The sequence below is a fragment of the Rhipicephalus microplus genome, chromosome 9 (genome assembly GCF_043290135.1).
Source record: "Rhipicephalus microplus isolate Deutch F79 chromosome 9, USDA_Rmic, whole genome shotgun sequence".
In the NCBI taxonomy this organism is placed as follows: domain Eukaryota; kingdom Metazoa; phylum Arthropoda; class Arachnida; order Ixodida; family Ixodidae; genus Rhipicephalus; species Rhipicephalus microplus.
This window is the reverse complement of record NC_134708.1, coordinates 95,327,402-95,345,612: the sequence shown is the minus strand read 5'-3', so window position 1 is coordinate 95,345,612 and position 18,211 is coordinate 95,327,402. Positions and strand designations below refer to the sequence as shown.

Here is an 18,211-nt window from a genome sequence, read left to right as displayed (position 1 = left end):
GTCCATTGACGAAAAGTACTAGGCGTTAGGGAGCAGATCAAGTGCGTTGTCGATTCGTGGGAGAGGATACACGTCCTTTCTTGTGATTTTGTTCAGGCGGCGATAATCGACGCAGAAACGTAAGGTCCCATCTTTTTTCTTCACTAACACCCTGGGGGATGCCCATGGACTCTTGGACGGCTGAATAATGTCATCCCGCAGCATTTCATCAACTTGTCTCTTCATGGCCTCACGTTCTCGCGTCAAAACCCTATACGCACTCTGACGGAGTGGTGTGGCATTTCCTTCGGTTATGATGCGATGTTTTGTGATTGGGGTCTGCCAAATTTTCGATGACGACGAAAAGCAATCTTCGTATTGCAGGAGCAGGGCCTTGAGCTGTTCTTGCTTATCGTTCGGAAGTCTGGGATTGACGTCGAAAGCTATGGGAGGGGCTTGGTTCCTCAGAGTAGGTTCCTCAGAGTAGGTTCCTCAGAATCGGCGAGGGCGAAAGCACTGGTGGCTTCGACAATTTATTCGATGTATGCGACCGTTGTTCTTTTGTTCACATGTTTGTACTCATTGCTGAAATTCGTGAGCATAACCGTTGCTTTGCCTCCCCACAGTTCTACAATTCTTCTTGCGACGCAAATATTTCGGGTGACCAACAGATGCTGACTGCCTTCAACGACGCCTTCCAAGTCAGGTGAATTGAGAGCGCCGACTGAAATAATGACGCTTGAGCGAAGCAGAATGGTGACTTGTTCTTCCAGCACATTCAAGGCATGGTGTCCTGACGGCGTGCGCGGCGGTAGTGCTTCTTCTGTGGATAACGTTATCGACTTTGTTTTGAGGTTGATGACAGCACCATGGGGGCATAAGAAGTCCATGCCAAGGATGACATCTCTCGAGCAACGCTGTAGAACTACGAAGTCTGTAGGATAAATACGGCCGTTAATGGTGACTCTCGCTGTGCAGATTCCTGCAGACGTTACGAGATGACCTCCGGATGTGCGGATTTCAGGGCCTTTCCAAGCTGTCCTAACTTTCTTTAACTTCGCGGCGAACGACCCACTGATGACTGAATAGTCGGCTCCAGTATCGACGAGAGCGGTCACACTGTGGCCGTCTATAAGAACGTCGAGGTCACTAGTTCACCGTCTCGCATTACAGTTAGGGCGTGGCGTCGGGTCACGGCTGCGTCGGCTTGTTCCGCTGCTTCCATGTTGCGTCGTCAGGCCACCTTCGGTAAGTGAGCTTTCGCTGTCAGGGCTTTGCCTGGTTGGCGTTGTGACCGGAAAGCTCCGTCGCGGCATCGTCGTTGTCGGAGGATCTTCGGTAGTTCGTCGCACAGCAACCGCACCTCCACCGGTTGCTGCCCTTAGTTTCCCGGATACCGGCTAGGAGACCGGCCCCGCGTTGGGCCAGAGTACTGCCGGTGGTGCGGTGAAGTGCGGCGGCTGGGTGACGGCGAAAGCGAAGGGCTTCGTGGTGTCCACCGAGTTCCTGTCAGGTAGTCGGCAATGTCACGTGGTCGTTCTCCTGGCTGTGGACGCGGTACAATGACGGCGAAGCCACGCAGTCCCATCTGTCGGTACTGGCAACGGCGGTAATTGCGACTCAGCACCTCTACCAGATGTCACGGGGTCGTGACATGGCCGAAGACAGGAGACTTCGTGTTGGGATTTAACTGTTTATTTGGGCGAACCTGTGCCCGGTAAACGGAAAGTCCAATTACAGCAGCAGTCTCGCACAGATAGCAGTCTCGGACTGATAGCGGCGAACGGAGCGTCGGCCTTCGATCAACAACTGACAAGCGGCGAAGCGCGTCGGCATTTATACTCTTGCCGTCGAATGTTCTAGCGTTATCGCTGGCGGTGGCATAGGTTCCAGAACAATCTGTACAGTTCGCCCAGTGGGCGTGATCTTATCGAAATGATCTACTACAGGCCGGAACCTTCTCGAAAACTGCAGGTGCGGTTTGCGCTGAGAATCTTGTGGTGTTTTGGGACGATAACAAAAACTTGGGAAATAGAACGTGGCCATATAGACATAAGGGTTCATCAAAAAACACCATGTACAACTTGTATCTGAAAAAAGACACTTGCTTGCAACTGAATTTACCAAAATAAAATCCTGAATTTCTTCAAAGAAGAAAGTAAAACAAATGAAGAAAAACGTTCATCATAATTCTGTGATATATATTGAAGAAGAGGTGTTGTAATGAACGGATGAAATAGTTTAGTTTAGACACATAATCGCAATGAATCGATAGTGAACAATGTTGTAGTAGGTTTGTCATCATGTGTTTTTTTGTCATGTTGTGTTGTGCGGAGTGCGATAGGGAGTTTTATTGCTTGAAAAATGTATGGAGCACCTGATGTCAGGCACATTTAAAAAATAAGTCACACACAATGCATCCTTGCGAATTTGTTATAATTTCAAGGACGGAAGTATCACCGAAAACTAGTGGTTTAATTTCCTATACTAAAAAGCGCATAACTATGATCAACATGAAAACATTTCAAGATGAATTATACGTTTTCATATTTTGCGCACTAAATGAATATATGAAACTACGTTGGCATTATTTATGAAACGGCTAGGTGGAGTGAATGGTATATGAAATATTAGGCTTTCATAAGCCTACACTATAATCTGCGAAAGTAGCCCAAAAGTAATTTAATTTGTTGTAGTATTTCCTTTCAGTGAAAAATGAAGCGCCAATGATTGCGCGCGAAGAGATTTTGCTCAAGCTGTTTGTTTTCCAAATTTGTAAAAAGGGCAAGATTTAACACCGTAATAAAATACAAGGCTGTTGCTAATATGACAAATATGGGAGCAAAACAAACGGCATCTAGTTGCGGGCCTTGCTCCATGGGTAAATACTTCATGAATAATTTTGAGAAAACCGTTCCACGAACATCGTTTTAGTAGCCATACATTTATACGAGAAATCATTTAGGTCAACTTTAGAGAGTCTTTCTCCGCTCAGACTGATCGCTGCTATCAATAAATGGCGTTGCTATTGCATGAGTGATGCAGAAGATTGTTGGTTTGGACAAGTTGGTACTGCAGGGTTCTTAGAAATAGACCACAAAGAAACAGTCCTCTGTCTTTTGTCGATTCTCGGTCACTTCATCACTGTGTTCACGGTTTGCAAATCAGGCATCTCAGTGATGTCTAGTTTCATTTTACTTCTGGTATTTGAAGCTAGTACGGCGATTTATAGATGCACACCCTTGCAGGTGGTTCTCAGCAATGTTCTGGTGACAAAGGCAGATTGTACTCTAAATCTGTAAACACATTTAGAGTGGCATGTTCACACGAACCAATTTCGCCGGAATTCTGTTGAAAGCACTGATATCGGCATCGTTCGTTCGTACCAGTAAACTTTCATCTTACGCGTTAGTGAAACATTTGAAATGATGAAACCTTCTATAGCCTTTACAAGCACGTATATTCAGACAATCTATCGTTTGCCTAAAAATACTTCAGACAGGCTCCTTTTGTCTACTTCCGTAGATACTGTGTGTTTTGCAAGTTCATGCATTCTGGAAGTTTTTTATTGCGCAATAATGCTCAAAATAAAACGACAACATATTGTCAACATGCACGCTGAATGCAGTAGGCATGCCAAGAGGTCATTACAATACAGAGTGTGATGCGGATCCCCATTCATCTACGTAATAAGAATGGACGGCTATGCTAATTATTTTCTACCACAGCGAGAGTGCACGTATCCTATTGATCAGTTCATTTGCACTTAATATAATACCAGATATGTCTTCACACTGGTTCTAGAACGAGGCACATCCAACAGTCATATAATATGGTAGTGTCCCGAGCAAAGTGATCCTTTTAAGCAGTATGCTACGCAGTAAAGTTATATGACTATTAAGGGCCACGTGGGAAGCCTTTGCGACTATACCACTGAGTTTCGAGCTACTAAAAAGAACTTACACACACGAAGGGCGTTTTTATCTCAATAAAGTTGATGTGTACACACCACCGCTGAAAGGAGTAATTGCAATATATATATATATATATATATATATATATATATATAGATATATAAGGGAAAGAAGTGCATACCTAAGGGCTCGTTTTTCTGTGTTTTCAAACATTATTATTGAGATCTAACAGACAGTAATGCCAAGGAATGTACAGGGGAAGTTATTAGAGCCAATGGAATGTAAACAAGAAGAAAGAATAGTGGATGACAAAATAAGCAGCCATAAGCAGGAAACGAACCTACGACCATCGAATAACGCGTTCGATGCTCTAACCACTGAGCACCACAGCGGCCTTTTCTCCATCCCCTTTTTTGGGTTTATATGTGAATTTAGAAGTAGGAGTGACAGTCAGCGCCATCTATATGCCAAACGACGAGTGTGAAAACACTCTTATGCGCATGTTTTGGCGTCACGTAGCACGTGAACTTATTATGAGCGGGCAGCTGAATAATTGTCCCTCTTATACAACCTAAATACACCAGGTCTGCCAGTACGAGACCCTCGTTCAATGAAAATAAGGGAAAGAAGTGTATACCTAAGGGCTCGTTTTTCCGTATTTTAACACATTATTAACGAGATCTAACAGACAGTAATGCCAAGGAATGTACAGGGAAAGTTATTAGAACCAATGGAATGTAAATAAGAATTAAGAAAAGTGGATGAAAAAATAACCAGCCGTGAGCAGGCTGGTTATTTTTTCATCCACTTTTCTTTCTTCTTATTTACATTCCATTGGTTCTAATAACTTCCCCTGTACATTCCTTGGCATTACTGTCTGTTAGATCTCATTACATATATGTATATATATATATATATATATATATATATATATATATATATATATATATATATATATATATATGCCGTGGTAGCTCAGTGGCCGAGCATCGAACGCGTTACTTGAAGGTCACCGGTTCGGTTCCTGCCCAGGGCAAGTTAGGTTTTCACACGTTCCTTTCTTCACATTTACCTTACGACTCCGTATAATAATCTCCCCTATACTTTCCTTGGCATTATTCTTTGTTTGAATTCATTATTATTGTGCCAAAACACGGAAAAAACGAGCCCGTAAGTATACACTTTTTCTCTTATTCATTAACGAGGGTCTCGTACTGGCAGACTTCGTGCCTTAGGTTGTATACAAAGGACTATTTGTTAGCTGCCAGCTCGTAATAAGTTCTTGAGCTGCGTGGCGCCACACAGGCTAATAAAAGAGTCTGCTACACTTGCCACCATGGCTACTGATGGCACTGACACTGCCATGTTTGAATTCACATATAGACCCAATAAAGTGGCCAGGAGAATAGCCGCCGTGGTAGCTCAGTGGTAGAGCATCGAACGCGTTATTCAAAAGTCGCAGGTTCGGTTCCTACCCACGGCAAGTTATCTTTTCACCCTCATTTTTTTCTTGACATTTACCTTACGATTCGTCTAATAACCTTCCCTATACTTGCCTTGGTGTTATTGTTTGTTAGACTTCATATATATATATATATATATATGTGTGTGTGTGTGTGTGTGTGTGTGTGTGTGTATTCAAGAAAAACCAGGCCTTATTTCCTCGTTCCTTCATATTTCGATGTGTGTGTCTGTGCGTGCCTGCGCGTGCGTGTGTGTGTGCACACTTTTTTGTCCATCTGACTTTTTGCGTCCAACCAGGCCACTTAGGCGCAGCGTGAAGAGTAGTCACCGGAGACAACGTTTTCTGGGAGCAAAGCAAAAATCGAGAACATGGTGAACATGACGTGCACCAGCCCACCTGTTTGTCTGCGCGACGTGGTGCCCACGAAAAGCTTAGAGACCTACGCTATCAAAAGGTAGGCAATCGGCTAATGCATCTCAAATAAGCGCTGCTCTCTTTGAACGCTATTTAGGAGCGAAGCTTCTTAAGCTATACCGGCTCTGGAGACACGCGTTTTATGTTTAAAGAGAGCCTAAAAGGGTCTTGGGAATTTTACAAAAAATTGCGCCTGTAAACCAAATTCTAAGGCTCATTTAGAGACCGATATAGGCTCTACGTAATCTCTGTAATTTATTACAACGCTTCAAAGAGATGGACAACTCATTTTTGTCGACCCAGCTTTTTCCAGCGTGGCATAAAGCTTGCACTTCGTAGTGTTTTCTAGTTATTTCTGAAAGCATGACGTCATTTTATAGGCAGTATTTTTCCTCTGAAAAGCTCCGCACAAGGATGAGGCCATTAATCCAGCAACGCTGAGAATTGATAGCAATAACGGTAGCCTTTCTGGCGACTTTTGCATGCAGTCATTGTCCTGCTCTCGCAGGAGTTCCTTCAATGTTTGTTCTGGGCTTTACAACTATGTCGGAAAATAAAAAGCCGTTACAATGAGTCTATGTGGCTTTATACAGCTTCTCTGCACTTGTACGGTGCTACGTACGCGCAAGGTTGATGCGCCTGTGTCGTGGATTGCTTGTTCCGTCATCGTTATTCTCTCGATACACGAGCCAAACCAAGTCACCAAAAACGTCACTGCGCATATGCGCGGCCGCACCTACCAGCAGTAAAGGTAACTTACTGGACAAATTGTAAAAACAGACCACCCTGCTCAAAAATTTTAGCGATCCGGAAACTGGGTGCACGGTTTCATGAGCTCGCAGAAAAGTTGCTCAAGGAGGGATGACGAACATGGGATCATTGCCTCATGCGAAGGCAACGCCACTTTTATGCGTACGAGTAACGCACGCCTATATGTATATTTTATGGAGTGACATCTTTTGCTACAAATAAGTACACAGTATTTCAAAACTAATGAAAAAATTGGCGACCACGTACACTATATTTACAGTCACATGACTGGACACAACGATAATTGAAACTTCCGCCACCACGTGGCGCCACACGATAATTTCACAATTTTAAATGAAGAAATAAGAGTATAACTCTACTTTTGCAAGAAAAACAGTGTTTTTTCAGTCACCATGAGCGACAATGTTTCCATCTGTGCAGACATCTAATTTTATGTTCTCGGCAGTTGTCGGTCCATTCAAGGCAGCGAATCGCTGCAGATCGGTGCGACTCGGCCAAACGCGTTTTCAACCACTTATTCTCAGAGCAACAAATTCTGCGTCACCGTGGCTGCTTATTTGATTGGCTGTCATGGGCTCTAACTGCGTGGAAGAAAGATCGCCTGGTAGGATTGTCGCCCCTGTCGGAGCAGATACGAACCACTTCGTGATCTTTGTCTTTATCGCCAGACGGGCAGGTGCTGCCAGGCGCACTGTGTGATGGCCCCGAGAGCGCGCATAAACGGTCGGCATGCGATTTCAGAGGCCTAGAGTGGTACAAGGTGAAATCGTCGAGCTCGCTCATGAAGGCTCTGTGATCGCAAGTCAGGCCAGTGTGCTTCATGAGTTGAGGAGGCGAGGCAGAGGGGAAAATGAAAATATGATAAAATTGTCTGTAGTGGCATTGGTACACGGCGTGTTTCTAAGTCTGTGGTGTGATTGTTATGATGGTGCTCCAGCCTGAACTCTCGCAAAACTTTTCAAAACCGTTGCAGGATCCCTTTAGGCCTTTTCTCGAAATGTTAAGAAGGCCTGTCATAAAACTCAACATAAACTCATGAACTTCCTCCCCACTCCGTAATGTATTTGTAGAAGATTAAAAATAGAGAATTTTCGTCCACCAAAAGGGCTGGCTCTTATGTTTCAGCGCGTCCTAAGCCCTGTGCAATAACCACTTCTTCCGCGATTTATGAATTATCCGAGCTATGGAGCACGCGTTTACGCATTTGCGGTTGGTGTTTATTACTGCCGCAACGTAGGATTTGTGACTAGGGTACTCCGCTGCGTCTACTAACAACGCCTCCTTGTCTAAGCCGTAGGCCTTAAGTAGAGTTCTAGCGCGGCTTTTTCTTCTGCCCTGATTAAGTTCGGGGATTCTGCCCTGACTAAGTTCTAAACGCGTGCTCCATACGCTCGGATAATTCAGAAATCGCGGAAGAGGTGGCTATTGCAAGGGCCATAATTTCCCCAATGTGCAGGTATGTCATCAGCGACTCGCAGTCGGCAATCCGTAACTATGCACGGGGAAGAATATCTCCCGAGGCAGCCAACATAGTCCTCCGCAAGGCAAATCTCATATCATCCGAGGAATTCGAAGAAAGGTATATTATATGGTTCCCAGCCCACACCCCGTGTGCGTCCCTCATTCGCAACCTCAACGAGGAGGCTCACCGCGTAGCGCAAGGTCTCACTTACCGCACTCGCAATGGAGCTTCACATGAGGTACTGGGAGGAGATGAGTGGTGGGAAAGGGACAGAATGTTTAGATTCTGCGACATTATCCAATTCTACCAAAAGTCGAGGTGCAGCTTTCCACCACCTAGCTCCACATTAGACAGATCTCAGGAGGTTGACTGGAGGCGACTTCGAACTAGAACATTTCCCAACCCGAAGCACCTAAATCGCATCTACCCTGAACTATACCCAGATGACTCGTGTAAACTATGTAGCATTATACGCGCCACCCTAGAGCATATGTTAATAGAATGCACACAGATACAGGACACCAATGCAGTCTTCCCAGAACAGCTTGGGGCGTGGTGGAGAGCCGAGCTGATCAGCTCAGATCGGACAGATCAAATATGGGCCATGCAGCGAGCACGGGAGGCGGCTGAGAGACAGGGTCTCTCCACCGCCCCTGGCGCGGCTTAGGCCCACGCCTCAACCCGCTGGTTAAATAAAGTTTGCTCACTCACTCCTAAGCCCTCTGCTCTGTCAACACGGCATAAACCGGCGCGTACCTAGGGTACATAAAATACAACCTTCAGCACGGTTAACACGAATGGTTCGATACGTGGCTTCTCCTCGCCTCGACTGACGTACGGTGATGAAACTCACAGTACGGCACTCAGAGTACGGTGATAAAATAATGTGTAAATTTATCTTCAAGTTTAAATGCGCCTTGCTTTTCAATAATATGCTGCACACAACAAATATGTACGAAATATGACTATCCTCGACACAAAGAAATATATCTCAGTATCTGTATTGGTGTATTTGTAATCTGGAATACTTTTTTCATCTTTTTGCACGAGCATCTCTGATATACCCCATCAGGGTCAATTGCAAGTTTATCTCAGTATCTGTAGTTTAAGCTTCCCAACCGTGTATTTCGAAACCTGTAATCCGGGTTACTTTACGGTTATTTCTGCCCAGCTCTGGGTCTGCCATCATCATGAGAACAATGAATATTAGGGTCAAAGATTACGAGAAAATTTGTCGCTGTACTCTAGAAATGTTCGTTATTTTCTGTTGACTACTGTGAAATTCTTTGCCGCGGCATCTTTTTTTTTTCGCTCGATAATTCCTCTCTGCACTCTACTTGATCTTCTATATACATTATTAACCACCTCAGAGTACCTTCATGAAGCTTAGCTTCATTCTCGTGCCTCAGAGTATCTGCATACCGGTTTCTGCATTATTTGTTCACCTTCGTTTGAAATTTATTTGGCTCATTACTAAATTGCGTGAACTATTTTTGCACGCATCATGATTCAGAAGAGTTACAATAGTGTGTCGCATACTTTAATCACTCTTCATCTGCTCTGGTTTTGAGCAGATGAAACATCACGGTAATAGTCATTACCGAACACCGGCCACAATGCACAATTGGGGCTTCTTACGGAATCCAAATTTGGATACAAATAATGGCAATCAAGTAAGCTTGCCACAGTGCGATCTCTCTGACAACGCCAATCAATTGTCATAAACTGATAAAACATTTACTTGGGTTGAGATCAGTAATTGCGAAAGCCATATATTTTTTTATTTATTTCGTGAGCGTCACGTTAAGTCGTTCTGTCGTGACCACAAGGAGTGCTACCGAATAATGAGGGATTAATTCGTTTAACAACGGGGCCCAATAGATGAAAACACTTGAACTTGTTGGCTCTTGCTTCAACTGGTCCCGCCTTTCACCCTACGTAACCTAAAACGCCATGTTGAAAAGGGTTTTGTCTATCAGCTTTACGATGCATGCTGCTGGTTTAAACCCATCTACAGCATCCTGTACTCTCCAGTACGGACCGAATGTGTGAACTAGCCTTCTGATACGGAAATAAAACGCACTAAGACACGCACCAGCAGTAAGAAGATTGTGCCACATTTTATGTTTTGTGGTTAGCTTGCTTATCGGTCTCTCTTACGCGTGCATGTACACCTTCAAGTTTGATAGGATGCTTTGATCTCTACTATCAGGCTCGGGGAGGTAGGTGTGTGTTTATATGCTGTCCGTGTGCTATCTAACCTAGTGAAATTCACTTACTATATGAATTAAGGCAGACTTGGGTGGTTTGACGAGTGTTGAAAAGCGGGATAATACTTTGGGGACATACTGCCAAGAACTCACTTTGAAGCGCACGTTTTGATTTGCGCGCAAACACGTTGGGCAACAAGGTAAAATGTTGTGCAAGTTTAGAAAAAAAAACAAATTTTTCTTATAAAGATGAATGAATAGTCAGTATATATCTACGTGTGTTAGAAAAAAGCTTTAGACATTCCTGATGAAATCTCTTTAGCGGTTTTTTTTAAACTGCTGAAATCAGATGGAGAATTCTATCATTGCAAGCTGTAAGTGCCTTGAATGCATGTATGAATTGCATGACGGTTGCAAATATTGCCCTAACAATGCTTTCTATTGTTCTTGACGTAGCAGCATGTATTGTTACAACGCCTCACGCTACAAAAAATAGCAGATCAGATAACTTTCACTCAAGTCCCCTTTAGGTGATGAGGAATAAACTTCACCAGTATGCACAGAGAGCTCCTGTTAGCCACATTGCTACTTTCGTGTACCAACATGCCATTGCCAACTTTCACTGCTCCGGGACGTGGTACACATTGGGACATGAAAGAGGTGAGTGGACACTTTTGTAGGCTTGTCTTAACCGATGTTACATTGAGCATTATGAGTAGCATTTGCTGTAACAAATATTTTTTCTCGTCTACTTGTTTCTTAAAAAAGGTTGCCTGAACTTTACGAAAATTCAGTATACGTATTGAGCAGTGAGTGCCTCGGCACACAAACATAGAAACCTGATTTTAACTCCCTCGCCAACCTTCATTGCCAAGAAAAAAGCCTTGAACAACAGGATATACGCTCATTTAAAATAAAGAATGTGATATTACGAATAGGCAGTTCCAGTTCAGCCTTTAATTTATGTGTTATATCAACACTTACAGTTAAACTTCTACTTTTCTGTTTTTCGTACAAACACCAAGGGAGTGCTCACAATAGATTGCTCCAAACAAGGTGCAAGTCTGAGTATTCAATCGGTCAGATGAAACTATGAGTCCCTCGCTAGTATGTGGTCAACGCTTAGCCGAATTTATATGCCAATATTGCATTTGTACACATTAGGACATAATGGAAACTAATATTTAGAGAACATAAAGAACGATGATCTAAGCAAGGTTGGGAACGCAAGGGCTCCAACTGCTCGATTTGCTCAATCACATAGGAGTTATTTGTGACTAAACGTTTTTAATTAAAGAAGGTGATATTACAATCAATAATAAGTAGTGATTAGTTTTTTTGTCAAATGCCCATTTTGCACATTGTGTTCCTGTCACTCCACTTTGATATTCGAGCTGAATCAGAGTCTAAGAAAGGGTTCTGTAGTGTTTTTATATTGCCCATGAATGCTTCCCGTGAGTGTGTTTCATTGGTATAGTTGGTCATACGTGGTAAAACAAGAAAAGAGACGAACTACAAAGAAAGAACAGACAGAACGAGCACTGACCACATTTCGCACTTCGTCTCTTCTAGTTAACAGTGTTTTTTCCATTGGCTACAAATGCTTACTGCTGGAATTTGTTTATAAATGAGTATTGGTGCCTAGAAATGCCTATTTTCGAAATCACCAGGTGTGTGAATTCTAACATGATATTTTGAATTAGAGTGCAGTTTGAAGTAATAGCCTCAAAGAGCTGTATTTCCAGATATATGTGCGGCGAAGTTCAAATTATTGTTGTGCGCAAAAACTAAGCGTGGTGCCTGAAAGGAAATTCGAGACACATGCAAATAGAGAAAAACAAGAAACCGGTGATTTGAGTTGAAACTGAACGCATGACAAGCAACTTTTATATCATAGAGTAACATCGATACTCACACTTGCTTCAAAACTCTACATTGTGGTCAAGTAATATAGCATGTGTCATTAACACACACCACTGCCTGAAAAAGAAGAGTACACTTGTAGCAGGTGTCGAAGCCAGTGGATTGGGCAAAGAAGCGTTTGCTTTAAAGCCCTATCACGTGCAAATAACCGAGTAGTACCTATATGTCTTTATCAACAACAGTATACAACTTGTGTGGCTGCGCAGATGCGCGTGTCGTTTTACGCACGTTTGGTGGATATCTTGTCAACTCACAAAACGAAAATTTGCATCGTGATGAGTTCGTCGCAATCGTACTTGCAGTAGGCTTTCAAAGACAGTGTGAAAGTGTCTGATGCCAGAGCACACTTTCCTCTCGTAAAAGTTCGGTGTTGACTGACTAACTGAACTATGCTATTAGTTGAGAAGGTGATGCGAAGAGGGCGTGATTGCGCTATACCATTCTACTCTTGAAGTTCAAGCGTCTACCGAACTTGTTCGCACTACTAGGCAACGTTGACTCTCAGGAACTCTGTGGAGTTCAACCTATCGTTCGCTTGTTCCACCAGCTTATACGAAAAAATGCCATAAACATCGAAGTGATGTGCGCCGAACTACTGTACGTCGCAGCGCTGACGTGGCGTGAGCTGGTTGCGAACGCTAAGCCATGATGAGCCGTCAGGGTAAAGAAAAGAAAACATAAAAAGAAATTGCAATGTGCACGGTGCTGTTGCTTTTTTGTAACTTACGTCTCACGGTTAGCACAAACAGGGCTGATATTGAGACTACGCAATGATATTCATGTCAATACGACGCATCACTTCCTTCCGGTCTTTTGACCATCCTACAATCTGCTCACGTGTTTGTCTTCTCAGTCACACAGAGGGAAAAAGAACCTATATCATGTTGAATGGACAGTAAACACCTAACTCACTATGCCAGATGAGTGACCGTATATTGCTTTTCAAACGTGGCCAAACGGACGAGCTTCAGTTATGTTCCCCTGTTGGCGCATTTTCGTCTTCCTATAAAATTCTATGCTTTTGCTTTGTACATACAAGAGGCGCACGTGTATAATTTTTGATTACTTGAGATTTTGTAAAACTTTATTGTGCCTCAATATCTGTCGATGGAGGCCTAAACTGTGTTCTGCCTGCCTATTTTTGGCGCGTCAAACGTGTTTTCACGGCCTAAATATCTGGCCTCTAGTAATTGGACACAGGCGAGCAATCAGCGTATCATGACGAATGTGCACGCCACGAAGCATAGGTCTGACTTCAACAAAGATTTCGAAGCACCAAAATATTTACTCTTGAAAGATCCGTACAACAGTACTGAGAGTATTAGTTAATAATTGAAGTAATGAACGAACAAAGAATAAGAATATTTGTATCTGAAGTTTTAACGGCTGAAAAGCCCACTCTGATCATGAGGGACGCCGAGGGAGCAAGGGGCTCCCGAAATCTTGAACATCTTGTGTTTTTTGACGTGACATCACACAACACAATCGCTTCTAGCAAATCGCCGCCATTCAAATGGGAACAGCGCGGCCGCGGGATCGAAACGGTGACCTTTGCGTCAGCAGCTGAGCACCATTACCTTCATACTACGGTGACGGATTTATAGCAAGGAAATGCGTTTGGAAGCGTCGTGAAGTTTTGAAGGTAAATAAAATAGGAGACATAGGCATGCACTGGAATCACTTTCACCCTTCAGGGAAGGGGGGGGGGGCGAATGTTTTTTGCAGCCTGCCCCTCCCTTTCAAGGCAGCTTATAGGGTCCTTATTGCAACCCGCCTCTCCACTAAGGTGACCCTACGACCATCTGGCCTCTCCACTAAGGCGACCATATGACCATCAGGTGTACCTTCCATACTGCGCTTGAAAAAAAAATACGTCCCATTGCGAAGGCTGCGAAATCACTGATAGGCAATGAACAGGCTGATTATGCTGTTCGGTCAGCGCTTCCAGATGACAGTCTCGAGGAAATTCTGCTATCACACGCTGGCACTGGCTGGCGAAGTTTGATTGGCCACGTGAAAATCACTTTCTCCGCTTGCAATGCAGCAAGTAGACTGTGCAATCACCACCACCACAACCGGAGAACTATGCGTCTACAGACACCTGCTGGACTACGCCGAGGTGATCCCAGTGTGGATGCCCGATCAATGAAGGGCGTATCCCAACGCGAGAACGTAACTGTTTATAGCACCTAAAAAAAAATTTGGATCAAGCATACTAACTCTACGGGTGTTTGAGATAACAGAAGTATGATGACCGAGCTTAGTATCTTGGATTTTATAGCCACCAGTGGTGACGTAAGCCTCCGGTGAAGCTGCGGTGGCGTTGTTCCATATCGGAAGCGTAATAAAGCAAGTGGCCGTGTCACGTTGCGCTAACCAGGGACAAGACGGAGGCGGCACAGGTTTGTGCGGAGGGGTCCCACATCAGTCAACTTTGCCATTTATGACTATATTTGGCTTTTGCAAAGTCATTCTCCTTTCGTATCGATATGACTAACAACCCTTTTTATGTTGACTGTGGAAGCGAAGATACACAACAGCACATATTCAGTGACTATTCTCGCTTTATATGCACTGCTAAGAAAAAATCCCTTGCGCTCACACTCCATCGCATAGATAGCACACAAATGACGGCGAAAACAAATCTGCATCGTCGTCCTGAAAGCCTGAGATCATCGCGGGTAAAGGCGACGAAAGCGGTGCTCCTCTTCTTTAAATCGTGACACTCACATCGGCGAATATAAACTGATGATGTCTTAATCACTATGAGACGTATGAATTTGTGTGTGCGTGCTCTCTACAACAAAGGAAAAGTGTGCGTGCTCTCCCCTCTCTCTTTTTATTATAATGAAAGCTCCCACAAACCTCTACTATGAGTAGGGTAGAAAACATACCCTTCTAGACCATTAGACATCAAATCCTTTCCTTTCTGTCTTTTTCCCCTGTTCCTTTGAAATAAAGCTTCGAAAATTGCATTTTTCCTCCACTTGACTCTTTGGTGCTTCATAGTGAGGCCTTGGTATTTTTGTAGCAAAGATGTATGTAAATATAGGGATGAAAAAATAGGGATTTGTTGAAGTTCTCGGATATCATATTTGCATGCACACGCCCCCTCAAGGATCTCCATGCTTGCAATTGTTTTCCGCCAAGTTTTGGAAGCTTTTATAGTTAGCGATGATACCTGCTGCAACATGTACCACTACCCGTGAAGTACTTTAGGCAGTGCTAACATCCTTGCAGGAAAAACACGAAATGCGGAGTTTGAAGCAGGTTCGTCTAAAAAGTGGTGATAGATGAAGCCCAGTTTAGCTGCAGCACGAAATACTTCGATGTGTCCAAGCTCGCAATAGATATAAGCGTCGCATGTTAAACCTTCGCTGGTTAAAAAGACTGGAAACAGGTCGAAACGTGTAAATAGATAATAGTATAAACGGGAAAATGAAGTATAGTGACAGATACAAAGATTCTTTTTGCACTGTAACGGGGATATACACTTTTAAGTTATACTTAAATGTAGCAAAATATAGGAAGCCTACATAACCACTTAGCGGTCTTTTAGGCTTCCTAGCAAGTACAGTAATGTACTGCTGCCTCGCATAATAGCCTTGAAGCTGGATAATGAAATATAGAATGGATCATTTTAGTCAACGCAGACGCGTATTCTGATGCTGTTATGCGCACCTGCCCTGAAAATTAGGGCATGCATATTGTTTTCGTGCGCCATATATTTATGTACTCCTCACGACATAAAAGCAACTTCAAGGAGAGTAGAGACGCTGCAGTCGTGACCGCGAGTGCACACAGTCGAGCCACGATGCACGCACGTTGAGTGCATGCTGCTTTTATTTAAAAAACGTCGGTGAAGCCGGGTTGAACTCAATTCTGACGAGGACCTGATCACTTTCTAAATCACAACATTACAATTGATAAGGAAGCATTCCCAACGCAGATGCTAAGCCTGAGCTCATGTGCTGCTGACATCGGCGTGGTTACGAATGCGCAGACTAGTCTCTTGCTACTTTAATCGCCCTTGTATTCAGCACATCCACACGTATTGAGGGGAGTCCCCTCCACAACACCGCAGCGGAAGTAAGTGATCGCTGAGGCAATAATCGGTGCATGTCCTGGTGGGTATACGCTACGTGACACTCGGACAGAGCCTTGCAGTTTTATTTTTCGGGTGAAAGCCCAACTCGCGTTTGTGTCACCATAGCTAAGAAACGAGTATGTTTAGGCAGCTGTAGCATATAACAACTAACATAAAACACACTTAGACTTACGTAAAAATTCTTACGTAGATGTGAGCAATATTGATTAGCTGCCGGGCTTTCAAAATGTTATTTTAAGTTAGCTGAACGCCGTCTTTCTCTGCCTTGGTTCAGGAGAAGCTATCGATAAATTTGTTCATGTACAACCACCACATAAACTTAACTGCGTTAAAATGACCCTTGTTCCGAAGCAATCAGCGTGATTATCTAAGTGATCTTCTGGTAAAAAGTGATATTCTCGTCAATTTTAAATGATTTTTCTGTATCAAGGATCTATAGAAAAGAGCACAACAATTTATCTCGTAATCTGTAGAAAATATGGATCCGATAATGCGGCACTGATGTGGTGCTCTTCACGAATTCGCCCAACTTTTCCGGGCCACGAGCACACTGCGGAAAACAAAGTAATTTACCAGAGGTTGTATAACGAGGGCAGTAGACATGGAGCTCGCGTGGACACGTGAAGCAAAGTGAATTTATTAAACGAGCCTGTTCTCCAGAACTGTCACACTTGAGCCTTCAGTAAATGCACTTATCACGAACGAAAAATTACACTATCGGCCGCCAAAGGGAATGGTGTGTGTAAGTGAAGCAGCGAGCACTAAGGCTTACTCTGGTGGTGGTATTGACATTGGCGCTCATCGCCGCGTTGTCATCTGTAACTCAATTGCGTTTCCTTACTGGGCATTTTTTAAAACTTCAAATGCGTTTCTAAACGTGTAGCCGCTTGCGTCTGGGTACTATCGTGACCACCCCATTAAGTTGGCGTGAGGCAAAAACAAGAAGGGAGGGTAAGATGGTTTTGCGAATTCGAAGTGCTGTTTAAGACGTTAATAATTAACAATAACAGTGGGTGGGCATGTGCCACTGGTAGGTTGGTATGTGCCAAAGTCGATTCACACATAGTATGTACCGAGGAACGACAGGAATATACGTGGGCAATTTTACCGCGTACGAGTTAAAGGAAACATGTCATTGGCAGATTTGCCCCAATGATTGCAAAATATGAATGTCAGGGTCAAAGCAAGCATTGAACCCAAGCATTCAGCGGGGCATTCACTCGTTTTACCAAAGAGCCGCGCAAGGTCTCGGAACTGCTTTTCAAACAGAGCCTATGTTCGAGAAACGGCAGTCGTGGTCGCTGTGCTGGCTATCTTATTTTAAATAGCCTACATATGTACTCATATATGACACAACCGTCACGTCAGGTTAACGCCAATTGTATTAGGGCGCCATGCGCTGAAGCTGCTTTATGTAGCAGTGTCCAGGGTGGCCATTCTTGCAAGCACTAGCACTGCATCTAAGCAGACCGCTTCTGATGTTGCTAATGCTCATATACCTGTTAGAATCGTAGCGCAAGCGGCAACGGTTGGTTATATAAAGATCTGCAACTTTTCAACATATATCTGTGCGTGCAACATATCAAAAAATGGCAGCATATCCACGGAGTGAATGATGGAGAGTGAGGCGAAGCATTCACCCGTCCATGCGATGCGTTCGTCTGTGTGACCGTCCATGCGTCTGTTCGTGCGCCCGTCCCTGCGTTCGTTCATGCATCCGCTTCTGCGTACGTTCATGCGTCCATCCATGCATCTGTCTGTGTGTCCCTTCGTCCATCTATTATACACTCCAAGTCTCACTATCTCGAAACTTTTTATCATATATTTCCCATATAGAAGCACCGCCATTCAGTGGACATTCCAAGGAATAAACGAGAGGTGGCACACACACACTTTCTTACGGCTTGCCGGCTTGCGCTTCGGGTCTACTTCCCACCTTCAACCACTTTGAGTTCATGGTATATA

The 18,211-nt window shown here is 43.8% G+C and overlaps 1 long non-coding RNA gene across 2 annotated transcripts in view; it reads left to right on the top strand.

Moving 5' to 3' along the window:
* The first annotated feature begins 5,062 nt into the window (after nucleotides 1–5,062).
* The window catches only part of LOC142772022 (uncharacterized), a 32,484-nt gene continuing 19,335 nt past the window's right edge, over nucleotides 5,063–18,211 (top strand). For both annotated transcript variants that reach the window (XR_012886248.1, XR_012886247.1), the window contains exon 1: nucleotides 5,063–10,875. This is a non-coding gene — a long non-coding RNA (uncharacterized LOC142772022). The remainder of the gene's footprint in view (nucleotides 10,876–18,211) is intronic.